At 43.2% G+C, this 26,399-nt stretch overlaps 1 protein-coding gene across 3 annotated transcripts in view; it reads left to right on the forward strand.

The window, feature by feature from the left end:
• Nucleotides 1-26,399, forward strand: part of FGF13 (fibroblast growth factor 13) — a 571,318-nt gene that overhangs the window by 115,506 nt on the left and 429,413 nt on the right. The gene's annotated exons all lie outside the window — the stretch shown is intronic.

Below are 26,399 nucleotides of genomic sequence, written 5' to 3' on the forward strand. Positions count from 1 at the left end.
ATCTCAACAGCTCCACTAACAGCGGACAACGCGAATACTGCTTATTGATTGCCCATACTACTGACATGTTATCAGAATACAAGGCAATCCTCCTGTTACACAACCTCCGTTCCCATAGCCACAAAGCCACCCAAATTGGAAATAATTCCAACAAAGCTATATTCTTGCACAAACCCATCTCTCTCCACCATTGAGGCCACTCTTCCGCACACCATGCCCCTCCAAAATAAATCCCAAATCCAATTTCTCCCGACACATCCGTGAATAATTGTAAATCCACACTTGAAACCAATACATCTTGCCAAACACAAGTTCCATTAAACACCGACAAAAATTCTCTCCAGATTTGCAAATCCGCTCGCACTGCCTGTGTCACACGCACTCTAAAATGCGCCTTCCGCAAACCAACTGTTAACAATGCTAAACGTCTCGAAAAAACTCGTCCCATAGGAATCACTCTCGTTGCAAAATTAAAATGCCCCAACAACGACTGAATCTCCTTCAACGTCACCTTTTTCTTGATGCATACCCTATCAATCTCCTGACGCAAAACCACAATCTTTTCTTTAGGCAGACGAGACTTCATTCTCACTGAATCCAACTCTATCCCCAAAAACACCAATTTGGTAACTGGGCCCTCACTTTTTTCTTTAGCCAAAGGCACACCCAACTCCTTTGCCACCGTTCTAAATGCTGACATCAAGGAAGCACACTGCAATGAATTTTCTGGACCCCCAAACAAAAAATCATCCAAATAATGAACAATAGAATCCCAACCACTAACCTGTTCCACTACCCAATGTAAAAATGTAGCAAATGCTTCAAAATAATTACAAGAAATAGAACAACCCATAGGCATACATTTATCAAAATAAAATTTACCTTCAAACTTAAATCCAAGCAACCTAAAAGCTGTAGGGTGCACTGGCAATAAACGGAAATCTGCTTCAATGTCCGCTTTTCCCATCAATGCACCTTTTCCCAAATTCCTCAACAAATCCACCGCTTGTTCAAAACTAGCATATTGCACTGTACACAAATCCGGATCAATAAAACTATTTACACCAGAACCTTCAGGATAGGACAAATTATGAATCAACCTGTATGTACCCGGCTCTTTTTTCGGTATCACACCCAATGGAGACACTACCAAATTTTTAAGCGGCGGGTCAGCAAACGGTCCTGCTATCCGCCCAAGACTCAACTCCTTCATCAACTTTTTCCGAACCACCTCCGCATGCTGAATCACAGATACTGAATTCTTGCACTTATGATCCAACACTGGTCCCTCAAACGGGATCGGGAAACCTTCTGAAAAACCTACCCACAGCAAATATGCATCACCACCACACGGATACAGACCCAACCAATTTTGTAACGCCGCTACATTAATAGGAGAAGGGGCCTTGCCAGCCCACACCTGGGCCGCCCATAGCTCCTCCCCTCCCCGACCTTCCCCGACCTCCCAATCCCCCTCTTGGACATTTAAACACAGGGTGGAATCCCTGACAGACACTGCAACAGTGTCTGAATCTGCAGGCAGGCCTATTACATCGTCCCGCATTAAATTGGAAACCAGCATTACCGGGGCTACTCCCTTTTCCCCCCAATCCGCTTGTCCCCACACTTCCTCCTCCTGCCATTCCAAAACTCCCTGTTCGACCAACGCCCATTCCCCCGGTATTTCCAACTGAGCCACTACCATACCCGGGAAATCCAGCAGAGGCTCCCGAACGAAAGGGAGGATTAACCGAAGGAGTAAAATTAGCAATCCACAAATCCACATCTCTCACACCCCAATTCTCAGATTTGTCTTTCGCCAAACTCCGCCTAAACTGCTCATCATAATTTACCCAAGCCCAACCTCCATATATTTTATAAGCTCTCAAAATTAAATCACAGTAATTCCATAAACCCGGATAAAGAGCAGGTTTCTGACTTCCCAACACACTCGCAAAAACATGAAAACTTAACAACCAATTCATGATTGTCTTTGGTACCCTCCCTCTTTTCTTCTTTCCTTCTTCCTTACCCCCATCCTTCCCCCCATTAACATCCCTATCACGCACTAACAAGGCAAATAAATCTATATATTTTCCTTTTAAAATTCTCTGCTTCCATTTTAACGTTATATAACAATCCAGAGGGGCAATATTACATAATGTATGACCCATCCTCGAACCCATAAATATACCTGCCATTTGATTCTCCCGCATCCCACTTACAACATTCCCCCTTTCCACCTCTACTTCATCCAAAGAAGATGAAGAAGACCCTGATGAATCCCAGGAGTCTGAGGATTCCCATACCTGCATAGGATCACCTGTTCCACCCCTCCTCTGCCTTTTTTCACTATCCAACCGTCTTACCACATGACACAAATTCCTCAAAAATTTTTTATTCCGCAGCTTCTTTCTCAAACCTTTTCCCGTCACCCCTTTTTCCCAACTACCCCGATCTCTAACCCCCTCCCGTACTTCCCCTCCCCCCGCCCCTTCTATATCCAGATACACACAATTCCTCCAACTCACCCATTGCTCTCCCAGAAGAAGGCCCCTCCAACGGATCCTCCGCCGCAGCATCCTGCAAAGGAACATCACCACGGGTCCGCATACCACCTGCCATCGCACTGGTTGCCGTCCCACATTCCATCCTGCTACCCCTCTCCTGCTCAATATTCAATCCCACCTGACACCCCATTTCCACACCTTGTCCACCACTCACCCCTTCTGCAACATCAGCATCTCTCCCTATATACCCCCTTTTGCACTCCCCCCCTCCAGACACATTCATCCCATGTTTCTTTTTTCCACTCACTTTACCCCCACTTTTCACAATCTTCTTTGGCCCCATTAAACAGTATTTGATTAATTTATTATTTACTATTATATATATATATATATATATATATAGATAGATAGATATATATATATTTATTTAATATAATCAATTACCCACAATCACTCACTCTCCCCGCTCCCAAGCAAACACCCCTTCAATTTTGAGTCCCTTAATCTCTCCTTTTAAAAGGTTACACTGCTGATTTAGGTCCCCTAATTTGCCCATCCAGTTCCTGACCAGGGTTGCACCTGCTTAGCTTCCTGCTTTTGCCATGTGACATACACCTTCACCATGTGGGTGGCCCCCAATAAAAACTCTACCCCTCCTCCTCACCTACCCAACTCACTGTTCACACTTTCTTTCCCCACTGTAAAATCACCACAATCCAAACATATCCATCCAATCCCTCCCCTTCAAACTCCCAAAATTACCCACGAAACGCTCACCCCACCCCCCTTTCCACACACATACGTCACCCCCCACTTGCACAGCCCCACACACCAAATAAAACCGCCAACTCCCAAATTACTTCCTTGCTCCGCTTCAAATAAACACCCCCAACACCTCGCAAACCGGAAGTGCCTTCCCAACACACTTTAACTCACCCACCCCCTCCCAACGTAACACACACTTCAAAAACCCCGTTTTTCCGCCCAGCAACCAAAAACCAACCCAAATCCCCCTCCGTACTCCTCACCTCCGCGAAACCGGAAGTGCCGTCGCGATGTTTTCTACGACGCCACTGCCAAGCACCAGCCTCCCCCACCTCAGGTAATCTTTAAAGGGGAATCGAACCAGCAACCTTCTGATTACAAGCTCAGTGCTCTAGCCACTGCTCCACTGATTAGACATAAGAATTCTTTTCGTTTTTTCACTTTTAAACCCCCCCCCCAACTTCTCTTTCACTCCCTCCTATTCACCCTAATCCTCTCCTACCTAACTAAAAACTAATTCTGAGCGCCCAAATCTTCCCTATCCTAGCACTTCCCTTCCAGCCAATCCTATCCCTTAATTCCTACCCAATGCCCTTTCTCCCTTTCCTGTTGCTAACCTAAACACTAACTACTTCCAAACTAACTCCCTCCTGCAACTCCCCCCCCCCCCTTTCCTTTCTTCTTCTGGCTGCCTGGCTTCAGCCAATGTTAACACCCTCACAGCTTAACTGTGAGGGCTTCCTTATCTGCATAAGTGCCAGCAGGGTGAATAAGCGCTATTCTGTAATGACGTGTATAACTGACATAGAACATCTAAATGCAAATTGGAGGGAGTGTACTCATGGACAAAACATGGATGGAATATGGGTGGGGCTTCCAGTTATATGCATAATTTACAGAATACTACAAGTTATGTGTGTTCCTGCCACATTTAGGCACCCACACGTAACTAGCTCTTTGACGGGTGTAACTGTGATCATGCCAATGCTATATGATGCTTGTATTCTATTAGAAAACCTGGGTGCCCAGGTGCTGTTACAGAATAGGCTCTTACCATGCATCCTTAGGCATCTAAATAGATGCATCACAACACTTCGGCATCTAAAAGTTGGCAGCTTCAGGATGCCAAAATTGCTATGTCGCATTCTGATTGTTCATGGATATCACATCTTTAACCTGCTTTGGTTTGCTGATTTTATGGGCTTTTAGGTCACTATTTTAAATACATTGATTCCATTTACCCTGATGCAGACACTTGCTGCTGAAATACATCCTGTGTCAGGTCTAATAAAAAGACTCTTGATGACCCCATACTTGAGCGGCCCCTGATGTTTTTTTGTATCTTCAGAATACTAGTATCTACACACATATGTGTACACGGGTGCACGAGATGCCAAAAATGGTTTATAAAATTACCCTCATCCTGTATTAGTAACCCCAGTGTTTTCCACCCTTCCTTCCTGTGAGGGACTGAGTGACGTGGAGGGGCATAATCGAAAGTCGCCGGCCAAATAGATCGCCGGCGATCTATGTTGGCAGCGGCGCTACAGCTGGCCGGAACCGTATTATCGAAAAAGATGGCCGGCCATCTTTTTTGTCGATAATATGGTTTAGCCCGGCCAAATGCTAAGTAGTAATAGTACTTCTGCCTCGCATCACCTTAAGCCTGGAACAGACTTCCCCAGCCCATATGCCATGCGCCCTCCCTGCCCATTTTCAAGTCCATACTCAAAGCCCATCTCTTCTCCCTTGCTTTTGGCACCTAACCACCCTCCCCATTCATGATACCTACACTGACTACATAGTTTGTCACCTTTAGATTGTAAGCTCTCTTGAGCAGGGACTGTCCTTCCCCATGTTTAAACTTGTACAGCGCTGCGTAACCTTGGCAGCTCTATAGAAATGCTAAGTAGTAGTAGTAGTAGTAGTTCGCCGGGTTTGAGATGGCCAGGTTTGTTTTTCAGCGATAATGGAAAGTTATGTCGGCCATCTCAAACCCCGGCCAAATTCAAGGCATTTGGCCATGGGAGGAGCCAGCATTTTTAGTGCACTGGCCCCCCTGACATGCCAGGACACCAACCAGCCACCCTAGGGGTCACTGCGGTGGACTTCAGAAAAGCTCCCACGTGCATAGCTCCCTTACTTAGGGAGCTGAGCCCCCCAACCCCACTACCCACTAAAATTGCTCCAGGGACCTGCATACAGCCTCTAGGACTTATTGCCGCTGTATAACTTTGGCACACCAGTTCACACCTGAAGACTAATCTCTCTGAAAAAGTCCTTTCTTGAAATAACCACATTTACTCACAGTTAACTGCAGATCAGAGGTTGTACCCCACTGGCAAAGAGTCCCCTGGTACTAAGATTAGCAGTAGGTCAGAGCTGGCACAATGGTGTACAATGCCCTCTTTCAGCACCATTCAAGGTAAGAACTACGTTCTCTAATGTGGGTAACACAGGAAAGGGAACTAAAACTGGCTTACAAAAATGGCCACTACCGCATGGACTGCAACAGGAAACAAAACAGGGCACACTCTGACCCAGTTAGCAGGGGGGGAAAGCACCATGGGAGTAGAGCCCAGTACCCTACACCCACCACAATGCATTGCTAATGTGACTCTGCAGGGCACCTAACAGAAAAGGTGTCACACTCACTCGAGAGCCACATCGCAACCAGGGAAAGGCTGTCGGAGGATACAACACATTCTGCTGTCATGGATGTGGGTACGGCATTTGAGGCTGGCATACAGGCTGGCAAAAAAGGTTTTTAGTTTTATTTTTTTAGTATGGAAGGGGGTTGGTGACCACTGGGGGAGTATGGAGAGGTCATCCCCCATTCCCTCCAGTGGTCATCTGGTCAGTTGGGGCACCTTTTTGAGGCTTGGTCGTGAAAATAAAAGGACCAAGTAAACCTGGCAAAATACTGCTTAATGCCGCTTTTTTTTTCCATTATCGGCGAAAGCCAGCCATCTGCTAGCCATGCCCATGCCCACCCATGTCCCGCCTTCGCTAATCTACCGACACACCCCCTTGAACTTTTGCCGGTGAAGCGACGGGAAAGCGGCGATGCTGTCAAAAATGCTGCTTTCGATTATACCGATTTCGCCGCTTTTAAGAAATTGCCGGCCATCTCCCGATTTGTTTTGTAAGATGGCCGGCGATCACTTTCGATTATAAGCTGGATAGTGGCAGGCATCCCTAGAAACACTCCTTCACTGAGGTTACAATTCAGCTACCTTACAGCAGGTGGAACTAGTCTGCTGAGACAGAGGCCGTCAGAGAGGCAGGGGCTCAGGCCAGGAGGGTGTTAAATGTCCTGGGTCAGTGAGAGAGAGAGAGAGAGAGAGAGGGCCCGAGTGCAGAGGATCCAAGGGTGGCAAGCAGGGCTGCAGTCCCTGGGAGGAGCCTAGGGAAGAAGAGAAGTCTTACCAGGGAGTGCTACGCCATAAGTGACAGAGCAGAAGAGGATTTGGGTAGGACAAGTTTGACTTACAACCTGGTAGACAGTGAGGCATATTTTCAAAGCACTTAGCCTTCCAAAGTTCCATAGGTTTCTATGGAACTTTGGAAGGCTAAGTGCTTTGAAAATATGCCTCAGTGTGACTTGGGAAGTCAGTGAAAGTGGAACAGCAGAGATTCCAGGAAGAAACACTAATTGGGCTGCCTGATGGAGGGGTGATCAAGCGTGTGCTGTGGTCATATAGGAACAGGCCATAGGAGAGAAAGCTTGTGATTATAAGAAGTGACTTTGTATGCTTATTTACCTCTGACCTGTGAAGAGAACAGGGTACACATTTCTTTTCATGTAAATAAATATGTACCTTTCACCTTTAACCCCTGACTGGCAATATTTATTGCAGGCCTCCCTCACCAACTTGGCTCACACAATCACACTTCCATGTTTTCTAAATGGCTTATTGTTTCCTGGCCTCCGATATATTTTTTTTAAATTTTATTTATAACTTTTGAGAATAATACATTCATATCACTATAAATGCAAAGTTTAAGATTAAATTAAACAATATTATCATATCAATAAAAAAAAGGAAATTAAATCATATACATATTGACCACCATAATTGGGAAAACAAGATATCAGAAAAATAGATAGGAAATAAATTCAATCAATCAAGGTGGAGAGCGTTATCCACACACTAGAAGGCATTAACAGTATCGTTTCCTATGTTGTCATTCAGGGTTGAACCTTCCCCTCTTCCTTGGCTTTTATAAATACAGCCATTTTTTGAGGGTCTAGAAAAACATAACTAACATTTTCAAGTGTGACCAAGCATCTACAGGGATACTTCAGCATATACAACCCGCCTAGGGCAATAATCCTTGGCTTTAAGATTAAAAACTCACGGCGTCTTTTCTGAGTATCCCTGTTGAGGTCTGGATAAATTTGAATTTTGTCCCCCATAAATTTGGCTTGCATACTGGCCTCCTATATTTTCTGATAATGCATTATATATGATATTCCACCATTTCTTTTGTTGTATTCCTACTGATAACAACTACTTACTGAATTAGAATTATACATACTGTAGATGGATCTAATTTTGCAAAGTGTTTCTAATTCTGTCTATCTAGCTATTTCCTCTCTCTGACTTGCTAGTTCAGGAAGCTACTCATAAACACATCCTCTACTTTTAGACTGCTATTATAGAAAATCACCCCAGATTGTCCTTGTATATCATTATCAAGGGTTGTCTGTCAATGGGAGGGAAACTGGGAAATGTGAACTACCATAAATATCCTATGTAGTAAAGTGATCTTTTTTGGTCTGTTTTTCCAAGGATTTGAATGAGTTCCAGCTTCGATAAACTTGTGCACCCAACTTTGTGCTATGCTATATGGCTCTTACATTCTGCTAGGTTCAGAAAAAAAGATTCTAAGTAGATTACAAACAAGAATTCCTTCATTCAGAAGAATTACAATAAAAACATTGAGAGGTCCCTTTTACTATGCTGCGCAAGTGCCTACGTGTGCCTAACACGCATCAGTTCACAACTACTGCCCGGCTACCACGTGGCCTGGGCAGTAATTTTTTTATGCGTGTCCGGAAAATATATTTTATTTTCCAGTGCACAGTGCTAACAGGGCAGTAATCGGCATTGTACGCGCACTGATAATTACCATCCGTTAACGCATGAGACCTTACCGCTAAGTGAATGGATGTCAGTAAGGTCTCAGGACCAAAATGGCCACGCATCAATTTTCATTTTGCCGCACATCCATTTTCGGCCAAAGGGAAAAAAAGGCCTTTTTTGCAGGTGCGCTGAAAAATGGATCTGCGTGCATCCAGTACACGCATCTACACCAACACAGGCCACTTTACAGCACACCTTAGTAAAAGGACCCCTATAGACTTAAACTAAAATACAGCCCTCATCTCTATAAAACATCATTCCCGTCCAAAAGAATAACTTTAGCACTCTTCAAAAAGAATAATATTATGGTATTCTCTGAATTTCCAAAGGCAATCTGTTCCAAAGCTTCACTCCCTGATATAAAAAGGAAAGCTCTAGCATGAATTTCTTTTGAACACTCTTAAAAGACAGATCATTACATTATAAACTATATTCTGACCTAGCCAAGGAAAGACATGAAGAAAAATCCAAATAATTAATCAAATTATCAGAGCCATCACCATACAACAATTTATACATCATGCAAGCTGGTTTAAATTGTAATCTTGAGTACACAGGAAGCCAATGTAGCTCCTTTAATAAGGGGGATGCTTTAGCATACTTTTCCAAATCATAAATCAATCTTGCAACTGTGCTGTGCAGGAATTGCAATCTTTGTAGCAACTCTTTAATAAGACTCCCAAACAGCGAGTTGAAATAATCCAAACATGGAATTAAAACTGCCTGTGTCACTGTTCTAAAATTATCTGGGTGGAGCTTAGAGCAAATTGCTCTTAGCTGCCGTAATCAGAAAAAAAAAATTGGGGGTAAGTTTTTCACATGTATTTCAAAAGTTAAACCTGAATCATTAAAACTCCCAACACTTTTGAATGACCTTCAGTCATTAATCTCGCCTGTTCCCAATTCCAAACACTTTGCTGGCAACTTCTCATAATCTCCAAACCAAACAACCCTAGTCTTTAGTCTATTCAATTTTTTAAAAATGTCAATCATCACTTAATAACAATTTCCTTCAAAAAATTCATAGGGCTCTGTTTACTAAGGTGAGCTTTTTTAGCATGTGCACAAAATTAGGGCATGCTAACTGTGTAGGCGTCCATAGGAATATTGTGGGCGCCTATACAGTGCGTGCTAATGGTTAGCGCGAGCTAAAAGCACTAATGCACCTCTAGTGCGGCTTAGTAAACATGGCCCATAGTGTCTTCAAACGTTTTCTGAACTTCACATAAGAAAAAAATATCATCAGCATATGCTTTTTTTTTTAAATATTTTATTGGTTTTCCAAATGTAACAATAATAAGGAACAGTGAAGGAAAAAGGCAAAGGAAAAAATAGGTGAATAAAATAAAATTAAAAAAAGAAAAATGTCCAGGTGTCTGATATATAAGTTTCTTATGTTGGGCCAATGTTAGGTCTGAAGAGATTGAAGATAGTGTTCCACTGGAGACCAGACTTTTTTCGTAGAGATTGTTGCTCAAAACTTCCCTGCCATAGCAAACTCAAATTTCTGGTGTTGTAGAACTGTATTCCACCAAAAGTGAACATTCAATAGTTGTACTGATTTCCAGTTCTGCAAAATATGTCTTTGAGAAATGGTAAGGAGAACGTCCAGTAACTTTATCTCTTGTTTATCCTGTTTGTCTGTCCTAATTAGATTGTAAACTCTGTCGAGCAGGGACTGTCACTTCATGTTCAAGTGTACAGCGCTGTACGTCTAGTAGCGCTATAGAAATGATAAGTAGTAGTAGTAGTAGTAACTTTGCTTGTGACCTTGACAAATCAAAAGATTTAGATGTAGATTTGAAAATTATGATGGAATAAGATAGGTTATCAACTATAGGTAGAATCTTTTGAACGATGCTCCAAACTTCTTTCCAGAATTTTTAAAAACCATTTGACACTCGAACATCATATGAAAGAGTACCTACATACTGTGAGCAATGCCAACATTTGTCTGATGAGTTCACCCGTCCAGTTTGTTGTATGATACAGAAAAAACATTGATTGTAAAATTGATGCAGAAGAAAGTGGTCTCACCACTCTTGACCAGAAGTGAGACCACATTCCTTCGCTTAAAACACAACCAGTATCGAGTTGCCAATTATTTTGGAGGGCAGTATTAAAATTATACGTTACGTTGACAAAAATTTTATATATGGAAGAAGTGGTGTGACCTTTTAATATCAATGCTTATGCAGTAGAAAATATAAAATGCAATTGAGACGACAATGGTGTTAATTTAGTGCATGTCTTAATACTACTAACCTGCTTATAATCGAACGAGAAAAACGCCCAAGTTCCGACCTAAATCGGGAGATGGACGTTTATCTCACAAAAACGAATAACACGGTATAATTGAAAGCCGAACTTGGACATTTTCAACTGCACTCCATCGCGGAAGCGTACAAAGTTGACGGGGGCGTGTCGGAGGCGTGGTGAAGGCGGGACTGGGGCATGGTTATCACCCGAACAGAGATGGGCGCCTTTCGCCGATAATGGAAAAAAAGTATGCGTTTGTAGCTAGAATTTAGGGCACTTTTCCTGGACCCTGTTTTTTCACGTATAAGGCCCCAAAAAAGTGCCCTAAATGACCAGATTACCACCAGAGGGAATCGGGGATGACCTCCCCTGACTCCCCCAGTGGTCACTAACCCCCTCCCACCACAAAAAATGATGTTTCACAACTTTTTATTTTCACCCTCAAATGTCATACCCACCTCTCTGGCAGCAGTATGCAGGTCCCTGGAGCAGTTGTTAGGGGGTGCAGTGGACTTCAGGCAGGTGGACCCAGGCCCATCCCCCCTACCTGTTACAATTGTGCTGTTTAATGCTTATTTGTCCAACCCCCCAAACCCACTGTACCCACATGTAGGTGCCCCCCTTCACCCCTTAGGGCTATAGTAATGGTGTAGACTTGTGGGCAGTGGGTTTTGAGGGGGATTTGGGGGGCTCAACACACAAGGGAAGGGTGCTATGCACCTGGGAGCTCTTTTACCTTTTTTTTGTTTTTGTAAAAGTGCCCCCTAGGGTGCCCGGTTGGTGTCCTGGCATGTGAGGGGGGACCAGTGCACTACGAATCCTGGCCCCTCCCACGAACAAATGCCTTGGATTTATTAGTTTTTGAGCTGGGCGCTTTCATTTTCCATTATCGCTGAAAAGCAAAAACGCCCAGCTCACAAATTGTCGAATAAAACATGGATGTCTATTTTTTTTCGAAAATACGGTTCGGTCCGCCCCTTCACGGACCTGTTATCGGAGATAAACGCCCATGGAGATAGATGTTTTCGTTCGATTATGCCCCTCCACGAGTTGTAACCATTGAAAGTAGTCAGTACAATTTCCCATCATACTCAAATAGATATTAAACAGATAGGGTGATAAAAGTGACCCCTGGGGGACTCCGCAATCTGCATTCCACTGTGAGGATACCTTAGAGTCCTTTCTTACACTATGAATTCTCCTCTGCAAAAACTCACTAAACCATTTTAATACAGTCCTGTTCACTCCAGTCTGACTCAGGCTGCTCAGGAATTGATCGTGATTCACTGCATCAAAAGTGGCTGAAATATCAAATTGTAGCAGAATCATTTACGTACCCTTACCGAGAGCCAGCCTAATTTCTGTTACCATTTCCAACAGCAGAGTTTTGGTACTGTGTACGCTGAGTACAGAAAGTTGTGCATGCAAGTTATAGACTAAGGTCGGTTGCATACATAAATTAATTTAATAATGAGCTAATAATTGGTTTTAATTAGCAATCTTAGGCTAAATTGACCTTATTTGGCACCAATTAGCAGTTATACATGCAACTACCCTTAGTAGGTATTCTATAACATATGCGCGCAAATTCCATCACATGCACCTACTAAGGGGTGTGGCTATTGTAGGGGCATGCCTAGAGTTTACATGCTCATGGTATAGAATGCTAGCATTTATATGCTTAACTGCCGATATTTAGGCACGATCACTTACAAGGTGTAAATGCTTGTGCCTAAAGTTAAGCTCATATATGTGGACTTACACTAGTATTCTATAATGGCAGTTGCATGAGCAATTGCCATTATAGAATCCATGCTTAGAGTGCTGTATCCTGGCACACAATTGTATAATTCTATGAGGTATGTCTACAAAAGGACACTAGAAAATTGGCTTAGGACTAGATTCAGTAAATGGTGCTCAAAATACAGCGCCAAAAAAAACACACTAAGCACCTTATTCTATAAAGGTTATACTCCTAAATTTATGCTCCTAATTTATGAGCATAATTTATGCCCTAAATTACGAGCATAATCTATTTTAGAGTATAGCGTTTGATTGTAATTTAGGTGCATAAATTTACGAGCATAAATTTTAGGAGCGTAAATTTAGGAGCATAACCTTTGTAGAATATGGCCCAGAGCACTATTCTATAAAAGGCACTCTGAGTTGGATGCTTAGATTTTGCCGTGAAAATTGGGTCTAAGTGTGAGAATTTTCATGTTCGTAAGTCAATCTAATCATATCCAATTGTTATTTTTACAGTGTTACAGAGCTGGAGGCATCATTTGAGCTGGCAAAACTATTGTGTCTCTAGGACCTCAATACCTGACAAGCCTTGCTTCTTTGAGTCTCTCGTTCTAAGTTATAAGATGCTCCTAAATGATATTGAGGGGCATTTTTGATATGACGTCTAAGTTCGACTTTGCACGTTTTGCAAAAAACGTCCAAAATCTAAATAGGAAAGAAGGTAATTTTTGAAAAAGAAAAACGTCTTTTTTTTTTTTTAATGATTTGGATGTTTTGTTTTTTGGATGATTTGTGATTTGGATGATTTTTTTTGGGGGGGGGGGGGTTGGGGGGGGGGTCCATTTTTGAAAACAAAAAATCCATCCAAGTGCAAAAAATCAAGCCATTGCAATGTAGGAAGAGCCAGCACTTTTAGTAGACTGGTCCCTCTGACATCCCCAAGACAGCAATAGGGCATCCTAGGGGGCACTGCAGTGAACTTCATAAAGGTACACATCTCACCATGGCTCCCTTACCTTGTCTGCTGAGCAACCCAAAACCAGTGTGTTTTTTCTAGCAAAAAAGGTGCCGGTACTCAAATGCTAGGCCACCGTTCAGGGGCGGGGTGATCACTGAGGGACTCATCCCACAATAGCCAGGCCAACCAGTCACAGAATCTATGACAAGGCAGAATTGGTGCTTAGAGCCTGAGCTCTTTCATTAAAACTTGGGGTTAATTTTAGCAGACCATGGGAAAGGTGCCAGTACTCAGTACCCCCAAGTATCCCCTCAAAAAAAGCCCTGCCCAAAACCCATCCAAACCCACTATCCCCAACTGTACACCACTACCATAGCCCTTATGGGTGAAGGGGGCACCTATATGTGGGCACAATGGGTTTCTGGTGAGTTTTGGAGATCTCACCGTTTCCTCCACAAGTATAACAGGTAGGGGGAGGTAGGAGCCTGGGCCAACCTGTCTGCAGTGCACTGCACCACTACTAGAGTACCCCAGGGACCTGCATGCTATTCTAATGGACCTGAGTATAACATCTGAGGTTGGCATAGAGGCTGGCAACTAATGTTTTTCATCACATTTTATTGGGTTGGGAAGGAGTTAGTGACCACTGGGGGAATAAGGGGAGGTAACCAGTGGTCATCTAGTTATTTAGGACACCTTTTTGTGCCTTATTCATTATAAAAACAGGTCTAGCTCAAAATGTCTTAGTTTTAGTCCGGGACGTTTTTGTTTTGTTACATTATAGCTGAAAAATGTCTAATTCGTAGGAATGCCCAAGTCCCGCCTTGAACACGCCTCTGGCATGCCCCCTTGAGATTTGGACGTACTTCTGATGGACCTCATAAAAAATGTCTAAAAATGGATTTTGAAAATACTGATTTGGGCGTCCCCGACCGTATTATCGAAACGCGAGATGGACGTCCTTCACCAGGACTTTTTGCGAGGACGTTTTCAGCAAAACTTGGACGTCCCTTTCGATTATGCCCCTCCACGTTTGACTGTTGGTTGAACGCCTATGTTATTATTCTCAGTATGGAAGTTTTGTCTGTTCTGTCCTATCATATAATGGATTTCCTAGTTTAAGCTAATTTGTGTGTTATTGTACAATTTTAGACTTGTGAACTGTTCTGGCTTGCTATGCAATAAGTGACAGTATAGTAAACAATTAAACAATAAACGATAAGAAATGATGAGCTCTGGCCAGTCCAGTGGCAGTTCCTTGCAGAAGAAACTGCATTTTATTTCTGGCTCCGGTCCTCTTCTCCCTGGGTTGGCCAGAGCTGGGGGAATGCTGCAAAGGCAGAACCCACAGCTTTGGCGACACTTACAGGGCAGCTCGATAACAGAGGCAGTCACATATATACAGTGGTGGAAATAAGTATTTGATCCCTTGCTGATTTTGTAAGTTTGCCCACTGACAAAGACATGAGCAGCCCATAATTGAAGGGTAGGTTATTGGTAACAGTGAGAGATAGCACATCACAAATTAAATCCGGAAAATCACATTGTGGAAAGTATATGAATTTATTTGCATTCTGCAGAGGGAAATAAGTATTTGATCCCCCACCAACCAGTAAGAGATCTGGCCCCTACAGACCAGGTAGATGCTCCAAATCAACTCGTTACCTGCATGACAGACAGCTGTCGGCAATGGTCACCTGTATGAAAGACACCTGTCTACAGACTCAGTGAATCAGTCAGACTCTAACCTCTACAAAATGGCCAAGAGCAAGGAGCTGTCTAAGGATGTCAGGGACAAGATCATACACCTGCACAAGGCTGGAATGGGCTACAAAACCATCAGTAAGACGCTGGGCGAGAAGGAGACAACTGTTGGTGCCATAGTAAGAAAATGGAAGAAGTACAAAATGACTGTCAATCGACAAAGATCTGGGGCTCCACGCAAAATCTCACCTCGTGGGGTATCCTTGATCATGAGGAAGGTTAGAAATCAGCCTACAACTACAAGGGGGGAACTTGTCAATGATCTCAAGGCAGCTGGGACCACTGTCACCACGAAAACCATTGGTAACACATTACGACATAACGGATTGCAATCCTGCAGTGCCCGCAAGGTCCCCCTGCTCCGGAAGGCACATGTGACGGCCCGTCTGAAGTTTGCCAGTGAACACCTGGATGATGCCGAGAGTGATTGGGAGAAGGTGCTGTGGTCAGATGAGACAAAAATTGAGCTCTTTGGCATGAACTCAACTCGCCGTGTTTGGAGGAAGAGAAATGCTGCCTATGACCCAAAGAACACCGTCCCCACTGTCAAGCATGGAGGTGGAAATGTTATGTTTTGGGGGTGTTTCTCTGCTAAGGGCACAGGACTACTTCACCGCATCAATGGGAGAATGGATGGGGCCATGTACCGTACAATTCTGAGTGACAACCTCCTTCCCTCCGCCAGGGCCTTAAAAATGGGTCGTGGCTGGGTCTTCCAGCACGACAATGACCCAAAACATACAGCCAAGGCAACAAAGGAGTGGCTCAGGAAGAAGCACATTAGGGTCATGGAGTGGCCTAGCCAGTCACCAGACCTTAATCCCATTGAAAACTTATGGAGGGAGCTGAAGCTGCGAGTTGCCAAGCGACAGCCCAGAACTCTTAATGATTTAGAGATGATCTGCAAAGAGGAGTGGACCAAAATTCCTCCTGACATGTGTGCAAACCTCATCATCAACTACAGAAGACGTCTGACCGCTGTGCTTGCCAACAAGGGTTTTGCCACCAAGTATTAGGTCTTGTTTGCCAGAGGGATTAAATACTTATTTCCCTCTGCAGAATGCAAATAAATTCATATACTTTCCACAATGTGATTTTCCGGATTTAATTTGTGATGTGCTATCTCTCACTGTTACCAATAACCTACCCTTCAATTATGGGCTGCTCATGTCTTTGTCAGTGGGCAAACTTACAAAATCAGCAAGGGATCAAATACTTATTTCCACCACTGTACATGTGTTTTGTGTGTAAACATTTAGAATACTAACATTTACATGTGTATGTGCACATATATGCAAGTAAATGCTAGCATGGTACCTAAGTATTATTCTGCAAATACCCACATAACTTATATACCCCCTGATTCTATATATGGCACCCAAATTTGGGTGAACTTCCAAGATGCATGCACAATTTAATTGGCTAATGAATTGTTAACCATCAATAATTGAATGCCAACAATGAATTATTGACATTAATTGACACCTATTAGGATTTGGCTGCATGCTATGCTATAACGCTGGGTGATTACATCCCATAACACACAACCCAAAAGGGGGCATGGTCATGGAAGGGGCATGGGCAGGTCAGGGGCATTCCAAAATGTTGCACGCAGTGTTATAGAATAATAAGTCGATGTGCCCCTTGGGTGCCAGGATTTACACCAGGTTTCAGCAGGCGTGTCAGGGATAGCATGGGAGCCCTTACCGTCACCTCAGTGGGGTGCAGGTAAGGGATCCGCCTGAAATGACCGGGTGGCAAGCGCTTCACTTGTGGCATGACCATTTCTTGAAAAAAAGAAAACCAAAGACCTGTCTTTTACCTGCTGCAGTAAAAGGGGGCCTCGGTGTACATCAAAAACATGCATCGACACCAGCGCAGGCCCCCTTTTGCTGCAGCTTTGTAAAGGACACCTGGAGGTGCTCAGTTATAGAATTGTTCTCATTAATGGCCAATTTTGGGTTAACAGTTGCAGGATTCCAGCAGAAACTCTAGTGCATGACCCAAGCTGAGGACTGCCACTATGATTTGGGAGGGAAGTCCCTCAGTTGTGAGTGAAGTTCTTGGTCCAGATTCAACTCAGCTGGAAGCCTAAAGGAGTAGGGGAAAAAAAAACCTGCCAGGTTAAAACACTGAGCTCACTGTAGTGATAACATTTGGGCTTGATATCCTGTAGGATGCAATTTACATATCTGATTGAGCATTATCTAATAACAGCAATGAAAATTCACAACTGTCACCATTGCAAGAGCAGCTGTGTTTACGGATTATAACAGGTAAAATTAAACCAAGCAGCAACAGACAAAGCTAATCTGTATTTTGAGGACATTTAACAAGTGTAAAGCATCAATAATGTTGTAGAACTTGCAAGGTAAACATGGGCTTTAATGACACTATCAGAAAAATATGCTAGAAGGTATAAATTAAATGACCCGACTAAGGGAGATACTTTTCACTATTAGCCTAAAATATAAAACACATAATTGCTGGCAAAGCCACATATGATGTCATTAAGTCTTTAAAGTACATGTAAAACAAAACTGTTCTTATACATGCCAGGCTACATTGCACAGCATAATGAGGGCAATTTTCAAAGTGATGTGAATCGGGCAAATAGCATTCTACTCATGTTAATTGGTTGTCTCAGAACGGCCCTGCCTCAGTGCCTTTAGTGAATTCTTAAAGGGGCTTGAGCATTTTTAATAATTTCTAAATGAGGTGGTAATGATCGTCACTGATCATTTAAGTCCTCAGGCTCTATCTAGTTCTACCAGCAAAGTTTTCGGTGTCACCTCCTGCTTTCATCATTATCCTCATGTCACTCGTATTCCAGCTCCTATAAATTCCCAGCAGAAGTGTAGCCAGGTTTTGACATGAGTGGGAGCAGATCTTTTTGTAAAATAAGCACTGGTCTGAGGCTGAAGGGCTGATCCACAAAGGCAGGTGTGTAAGAAAATTAGAGTGAAACAATTTTATTAAACATTATGAAGAAAATACAAGCAAACAAATGAAATGTTCAACGTTTGACAATGGCATCCCAAATTCCCACTCCCCTCCCGCTTCCCAATAAGTGAAAGCCCTTGAACAAGAACTGTGAGAGGAAAAAAAAAACACAACCTACCTAGATGAGCAGTGCAGGACCCCCACCCCAATGGTTTTTAAGGCGTTAAGAATTAAGCTCCTTGTTTTATGCTGCAGGAATTGCAGATATGAGCTCCAAACCAATAAAAAGAATGTTTTCTGTTTAGGAGAAGCCTTAGCTTGGGATCTTGGGGTGATAGTATCTGAGGACCTGAAGGCAACGAAACAGTGTGACAAGGCGGTGGCCATAGCTAGAAGATTGCTAGGCTGTATAGAGAGAGGTGTGACCAGCAGAAGAAAAGAGGTTTTAATACCCCTGTATAAGACATTGGTGAGGCCCCACCTGGAGTATTGTGTTCAGTTTTGGAGGCCGTATCTTGTGAAGGATGTGAAAAAAAATGGAAGGGGTGCAAAGAAAAGCTACGAGAATGGTATGGGATTTGCGTTACAAGACATATGAGGAGAGACTTGCGGACCTGAACATGTATACCCTGGAGGAAAGGAGAAACAGGGGTGATATGATACAGACGTTCAAATATTTGAAAGGTATTAATCTGCAAACAAACCTTTTCCGGAGAGGGGAAGGCGGTAGAACGAGAGGACATGAAATGAGATTGAAGGGGGGCAGACTCAAGAAAAATGTCAGGAAGTATTTTTTCACGGAGAGAGTGGTGGATGCTTGGAATGCCCTCCCGCGGGAGGTGGTGGAGAGGAAAACGGTAACGGAATTCAAACATGCGTGGGATAAACATAAAGGAATCCTCCTCAGAAGGAAGGGATCCCCAGAAGCTTAGCCGGTGGTGGGAGGTGGGGATAGTGCTGGGCAGGCTTATAGGGTCTGTGCCAGAGCCGGTGGTGGGAGATGGGGCAGGTGGTTGGGAGGTGGGGATAGTGCTGGACAGACTTATATGGTCTGTGCCCTGAAAAATACAGGTACAAATCAAGGTAAGGTATACACAAAAAATGACACGTGAGTTTATCTTGTTGGGCAGATTGGGTGGACCGTGCAGGTCTTTTTCTGCCGTCATCTACTATGTTACTATGTTCTTCAAAAGCATTAAACCATGAAAATGATTGTGCCAAGTCCAATAGGAAGGCGCATCTCCACTGGTCCAAACACCCACTATAATTTTCTTTCCCAGAACCCTCGCCTTCCGCTACCACGATCCTGTAACCTAAAGGCTTCATATTTATCCAGCAGCAGTCCCGCCGGTGAAAACGAAACAGCATGGCCCGGTAGTGTTTCCATATACCGAAGTACAGCTGGGCAAAAAAGTTTAATCGAGGGGCATGACCAAAAAGTAGGATGAAAGGAATTAACACCTTTGGTGCATTTGAGACAAATTGGGGTATCGATCCTACCAGAATTATAGACCTGATCCCAGGTAAAGTATGTTCTGTATAACACTGAAAACTGACATTCCCTCAACTCTGCACTAACCAAAATTTCAGGAATACGTTATACCAGTGTCAACAAATCTGAGGCGTCAAGAGTTATTTGGCAACAATTGGGATTTGCACGCACATCTGCTTTAGTCACTAATCTATAACATCTGTGCCTAGATTTCATAGCGCACAGCTCAAAAGGGGCATAGCTATGGGAGGAGAATGGGCAGATCTTGCTGCACCATATGCCTAGAATAGACTTCCTGAGTCAGTACGTCAAGCTCTATCTCTGGCTGTCTTGAAATCTAGGCTAAAAGCACACCTTTTGATGCAGCTTTTAACTCCTAACCCTTACTCACTTGTTTAGTACCCATGTTTTATCATTCCCACCTTAGTAATTTCTCTTATCTCTTATTTGTCCTGTTTGTCTGTCCTAATTAGATTGTAAGCTCGGTCGAGAAGGGACTTTCTCTTTTATGTCCAGTGTACAACACTGCATATGTCTAGTAGTGCTATAGAAATGATAAGTAGTAGTAGTAGTAAATCAGGGGGGTGTTCCCAGAAGTTAGACTCAATGTTATAGAGTAGAGAGCTGCACAGAAATGGGGATTGCAGGATTGCAGCAGGTATTGAAGAAATTGCCACAGGATTCCCATGGGGATGGAAGAAGTTGCTGTGGGATTCCCATGGAAGTGTAGTCAAAACCTCTGGTGACTCCAGAATGAGGCTTGGAATGCACTGAGACAGGCAGTTGGAGTGACAGATTGAGGCTTGGAATGTCCAGAGAAGCAGGCTGAGACTTAGAACACTCTTTAGTTGAATAATGAATAGCATCCAAAAAGTCCTCAGGAGGCTGTTGGGGTTGTGAGGAAAAAGAGGGCTGGAAGCAATAATAGCATTGACTCCAGAGGATATGAATGGGCATGGAGGAGATTAATTGTGAGGATGGGCAGGGATGAAATTGATCTTAATGGTTACAGGTAGGCAGTGGCGTTCCTAGGGGGGCTGGCACCCGGGGCAGATCGCCGATGCGCCCCGCCCCCCCCCCCCCCGATGCAGCACAGCCCCCCCCCAGGTGCACGCCACAGGGGGGTGCCGCGTGCGTGCCTGTCCTCCATTGTTCCATGCTTCTTCTCTGCCCCGGAACAGGAATTAACCTGTTCCGGGGCAGAGAAGAAGCATGGAACAACAGAGGACAGGAGCGCACGGCACCCCCCTGGCGGCGTGCACCCGGGGTGGACTGCACCCACCGACCCCCCCTAGGAATGCCACTGCAGGTAGGTATGGGTTAGATTCCACTGGGGATGGGCGGAGATGGGTAAAATTTCTGTCATATCCGTAACTAGTTTAGGTGCCAGCATTACACCAGGTTTCAGCAGGCGTAAACTCAGCCCCAGCGTTAGTCACAAGATCGGCACTAAGTCAGTATTCTGGAAAGAGTATGCACCCTTTCCAGAAAACTAGTTTAATTATCTTTTTGCCACCTAAATTTGGGCACCATTTACTGAATTCAGCTCCTAGCGATTGAATACTCAAGTTATGCCAGTATTCTACAAAGGAAAGTAGATACGTACTTTCCTTTATAGAATAGACTCCTACCACACGCTCGCTAGATACATAATTCTAGGTTTGCCCCATATGTGGTGCAGGTTTCCGAGACCACTCCATTATCGTTTATCATTTATTATTTACTATATCGTTACTTATTGCTAGCAAAACAGAACGGTTTACATAAAAGAAAAAATTTAAAACATATAAAAACACTCATAATAACATCTAGGAAATCCAATAATTGAAAGCACAGCAAATCAAACATACAATAATTAGTAACAAACTAATAATCCTGAATAACCATACACTTAACATAAAGTATGTATCTTCAAGTCTGAGTAGCTTTGGAAGACTATTCCAAAGTGAAGGCGATAAATAAAAGAAAGCTGACTTTCGTGTGGATTCCCATCTAGCCCTTGTTAATGGAGGAATAACTAATCTGTTATCTGTTAACGATCTAAGGGTACGTATGGTATAGTAAGATTAGCCAAATATAATGGAGTTAGTAAATGTAGCGCTTTATATGTCAAGATATAAATCTTATATTTTATTCTGGCTTCAATTGGAAGCCATTGAAGCTGGTATAAGAGTGGTGTAATTCTATCATATTAAAAATCTACTCATTTCCTTGGATCTTTATTTTGCATTTGATGTTGTTGAACACTTCCTGCTTCCATGCTGTCTTTCTGAGGTTGGTATCTCTAACACAGCTCTGGGTTGTTTTTCATCTTTCCTGTACCCTTTCTATTTCTATTGGGTCATCAGTATCTGCTCCGAATTCTCTCCATTTTGGTGTCCCTCAGGGTTCTGCACTTTCACCTCTTCTATTCAACATTAGTCTCAGTCCACTGGCTTCTCTGCTCCAGGATCTCAATATTAATTTTTACATTTATGCAGGCGACATTCTTCTGGTTTTTCCATTTTCTCCATACTCAGTTGATCTTTCCTATGTTCAAACTTGCCTTAGCACTATTCACATATGGCTTTCTGATCAACAACTCATTTTAAATCCAAATAAAACTATTGTATGCTGGATTACGGGTTCGCTTTCAGCTCCTATATTTCCCCTCACTCTTTTTAACCAATCTGTTCATCCTATTCCCTCATTTCGATACTTGGGTCTTATACTCGATTCTCAGCTATCCTTTGCACAGCATATCTCGTCTGTTCTTGTCTTCTGAATTCCCATGTAAAAAGACTCAGAACTCTCAAAATTCTGCTATTCATTTTCTTTGTAAGGCCAAATGCTCTGATCATGTTGCACCTTTGTTTCTCCGACTTTACTGGTTGCCTTTCCCTTATCAATCTTTTTTCAAGCTACCCTGTCTTGTTCACAAAATTTACCACATTGGTTATCCTTCTTTCTTCTCATCGGTGATAATTCCTTATACCCCTTCTAGATCATTGCATTCTATCAACTGTCACCGATTAGTACTTCCTTCTCCAAGACTTAGGGAAGTATCACTGGCTACCGCAGCAGCCCGGTGGAAGCTCCCGTCCTCAGCGCGCAATGGTAATCTGGCAGTGCCACACGCTGCTCAGTTAAAGCCTGGTTAGCATGAGAGCCTTTACAACCACCTCAATGTGTGGCAGTAAGTGCTCCCCGAAATGGCCACATGGCAAGTGCTTCACTTGCTGCATAGCCATTTCCTGAAAAAAAGAAAGACCTGCCTTTTACCCGCTGTGGTAAAAGGGGGCCTCGGCGTGCATCAAAAACACACACCAATGCCAGCACAGGCCCTCTTTTGCCACAGCTTTGTAAAAGAGACCCTAAGAATCCACACGTTATTCTGCCTTCTATTTTCTTGGCCCTAAGCTCTGGAACGATCTACCACCTTCTATCCACTCTGATCCTTCTTTCAATAAATTCAAGTCTTCACTTAAAACACACTATTGCACTATTGCTTTCGACTCTGGTTATCAATTATGCTTTTCTTGACTAGGGATTCCAGCTTGTTTGTTTGTCTTAACTCTTTTCCCTGCTTTTCCAGGTGTGTGTTTTTTCTTTCCTAATGAAATTCCTTTTCTCTGTTTCTTTTTCTCTGTTTTTATTTATTTATACTGTAGTTTTTGTAAACTGCCCTGACCTGCTTGCACAGATAAGGCAGTATAACAAATTTTAATAAACATAAAGTTAAGCAATATTGCTGCCAAATGCAGAAGGTGAGAGAGAGAGTTAGATCATAAGAAACACTTTTACTATCCACCTCAATAGACACACAAATGGAAAAATATAAATAGAACTGAAATCTGAGTCAGAGTGAGTTGGTCAAAACTGATTTTAATATGGGCTGAAGCTTTGATGATGAAAAAGAAGAGAGCATATTTTAAGGGGCAAGAATATTTTGAAGAGGAAAATTGTTCCATTTTCTGATTATTGGAGCTTAGGACTCAAATCATGAAGAAAACCAGGCAACTTTGCCTGTGACACACTGTGAATTGTAGATAATAATACAACTTACTTGACTGCCCCAGATATGAGGCATATTGTATCAGAGCACAATTAAAAGAAACACCAAATAAGAAATCTGTAGCTTCTAGGCCCAATATTCAGACCACGGGAGTTAACACTGCTAACTCCCGTGGTTGGCGCTGAGTCCGGATATTTAATGCCGGGCCGTTTCTAGTGACCAGTATTGAATATCCTCTTTATTCTTGGCCAGTTCAAGCTTAGCCGGCCAAGCCAATATTCAGCATTGGCCGGTTAAGTTTGAACCAACCAAAGATAGGCCTGGTATTCATACGGCAAAATATGGCTGCCAAACATGCGCTGAAAATCAGTGAATAAACGGTTATATCATGCAATATAACTGGCTAGCCACTTGCCACTAACTACAAATGTTCAGCAGATCATGGCCAGTCATGTCCTGCTGAAAATTTGTGATTAGCTGATTATGGGGCATTTAACTAGTCTGGCTTGGTGTGTCCCGAGGACTGGTTTGAGAGGCCCTCATCTAGAGCAGTGGTTTTCAAAGCTGTCCTGGGGGACTTCTAGCCAATCAGATTTTCAGGATGTCCCTAATGAATATGCATGAGAGAGATTTGCATATAATAGAAGTAACAGTCTTGCAAATTTATCTTATGCATATTCAATAGGAAGATCCTGAAGACCCAAATGGATGGTGCTCCCCTAATACAGGTTTGAGAACCACTGGAGTAGAGCATATCACCTCCCACAAGCTATGAGAAAGGGAAGTGAAGATCAGGTTCCAGCTTCTTACTGAGTTTTTGGAGCAATCACAGATTTCACAGGGACGTCAAATCTGCTTTTAATCTGTGCACTTAATCCTGACAGGGATTGGCTGCTAAAATGTTTTTAAGAGCAAGAGATTCTATGTTTATGAATTGTCATCGGAAGATGCACTCAGATGTTTTGAAGACTATACAGACACAGAGGAAACAATTCCTTTTATTTAGAACAAGTGTTTCACAGACTGGAAGTTTATTCTTTTGCAAATGCTAAACATCAGGGTGACAGATATAGCTTTTTTGAGCCTCAACAATAATCTGTTCTTCCGCTCTGTCTGATAAGGTGCCTAATCCTCCCAGTTTCAGTGAGGATATGAGATTGTTTGCCATTGTATGTATCCATCACTATCTATTAATAAGGCTTTGGTATCCTTTTTCCTGTGATTACGGTCTTAGATCTCTTTATAATTGTGGATTAGTAGAGATCACATTTTTTTTTTGCTTGTATTATGTATCTTCTAAGTCTGGTTTATAAGCCATCTATTTTTCTGTAACAAGTGAAGTATGTACATATTCAGTAAAATAAATATCTGAAAAATATAGTACTGCACTGCACCCTGAAATATCAAGGCTTCAGTTCAGCTTTAAATTTCTTAAAAGACCCCTCCTGTCTGAGATAGAATGGTGAAAGGCTCCACAGAGATGATGCAAGAAAAGCAAATGCTGAACATCTAGAGGAGAATTCTATTAATGACGCAGGAAAAGATCAATGGTAAGTGCTTTTCTATAAAGGGCACACATTCTTTATAGAATAGTGTTTAGTGCCAATTTCCATACCCAACTCTGAGCAATAAGGGTCAGACTTATACCTGCTGAAACCTGGTGTAAATCCCTGCACCCCAGTTGGGTGTGGAGACCCATTATTCTATAACAATGTGCACAACATTTTAGAATGCCCATGACTTGTCCATGCCCTCCCATGATCTCGCCCCCTTTTGAGTTGCATGCTGTAGAATTTTGGTGCTCATATTTTAGAATAGTGCGCAAAGTATGCACCCGCAAATCCTAAATTATGCCAATTAACATCAATAATTGGCTGTTAGCATCCAATTATTAATGGTTAACAGTTCATTAGATAATTAAGTTGCACACACATCTCGGCAGCACACTCAAATGTGGGCACCAAATACAGAATCCAGGGGATAGTGACCTCCAGATGGATCCTAACAGTTGGTGGAACTGGCAACAAAGAAGCCTGGAAAGACTGTAAAGCAGAGGCAAACTGACAGGCATCTAAGTCCCTGAGCAATAAGGGTCATGTCATCCCCCCTCCCGGTCCCATATATTTCCCTTTCTCCCTTCGTCTCCCCAGATCTGACATCTCTCTCCCCGCTCCAGATCCAACATCCTTCATCCCCCCAGCTGCAATATTTCTCCCTTTCATTCTTCTCCCTCCCTCAGGTGCACCATCTCTGTGTCTCCCTCCCCCTGGGTGCACCATCTCTGTCTCCTCCCGCTACAGCTCCACCATCTCTGCCCTACCCCACAACTGGATCCAAGATCTCTGCCTCCCTCCCTTCCCCAGGTCCAACATCCCTCCCAAGGCCAATATCTCTGCCTTTCTCCTTTCTCCCCTCCTTCCCCTGATTCAGCTCTTCCCCCTCCTCTCCTGCATATACATCAAAAGTTTATTTCTCCATACATGGCCCCAGCATAAGCTGTCTGCTGGATCAGAACCTTCTCTCTGCCACAGTCCACCCTTATGGAAGCAGGAAGTTACATCAGAAAGGGGCGGGCTGTGGCAGAGAGAAGGTTACAGTCAGCGGCAGACAACCTATGCTAGGTCCCTGTACAGAGAAAGGAACTTTTGAGGTAAGCAAGGGGGGTGTCAGAGACAGGAGAGATGCTAGGGCAGGGGAGGGGTGAGAGAGAAGGGGAATTCCAGACCTGGGGACGGAGGGGAGAGAGATCGGTCATGTGGGGAGGAGGTACTGAGTTACCCAACTGCTCTGGGCTCTCGGTTACCGCTTAGTTGCCCAA

The sequence above is a fragment of the Microcaecilia unicolor genome, chromosome 7, assembly GCF_901765095.1.
Source record: "Microcaecilia unicolor chromosome 7, aMicUni1.1, whole genome shotgun sequence".
Lineage (NCBI taxonomy): Eukaryota > Metazoa > Chordata > Amphibia > Gymnophiona > Siphonopidae > Microcaecilia > Microcaecilia unicolor.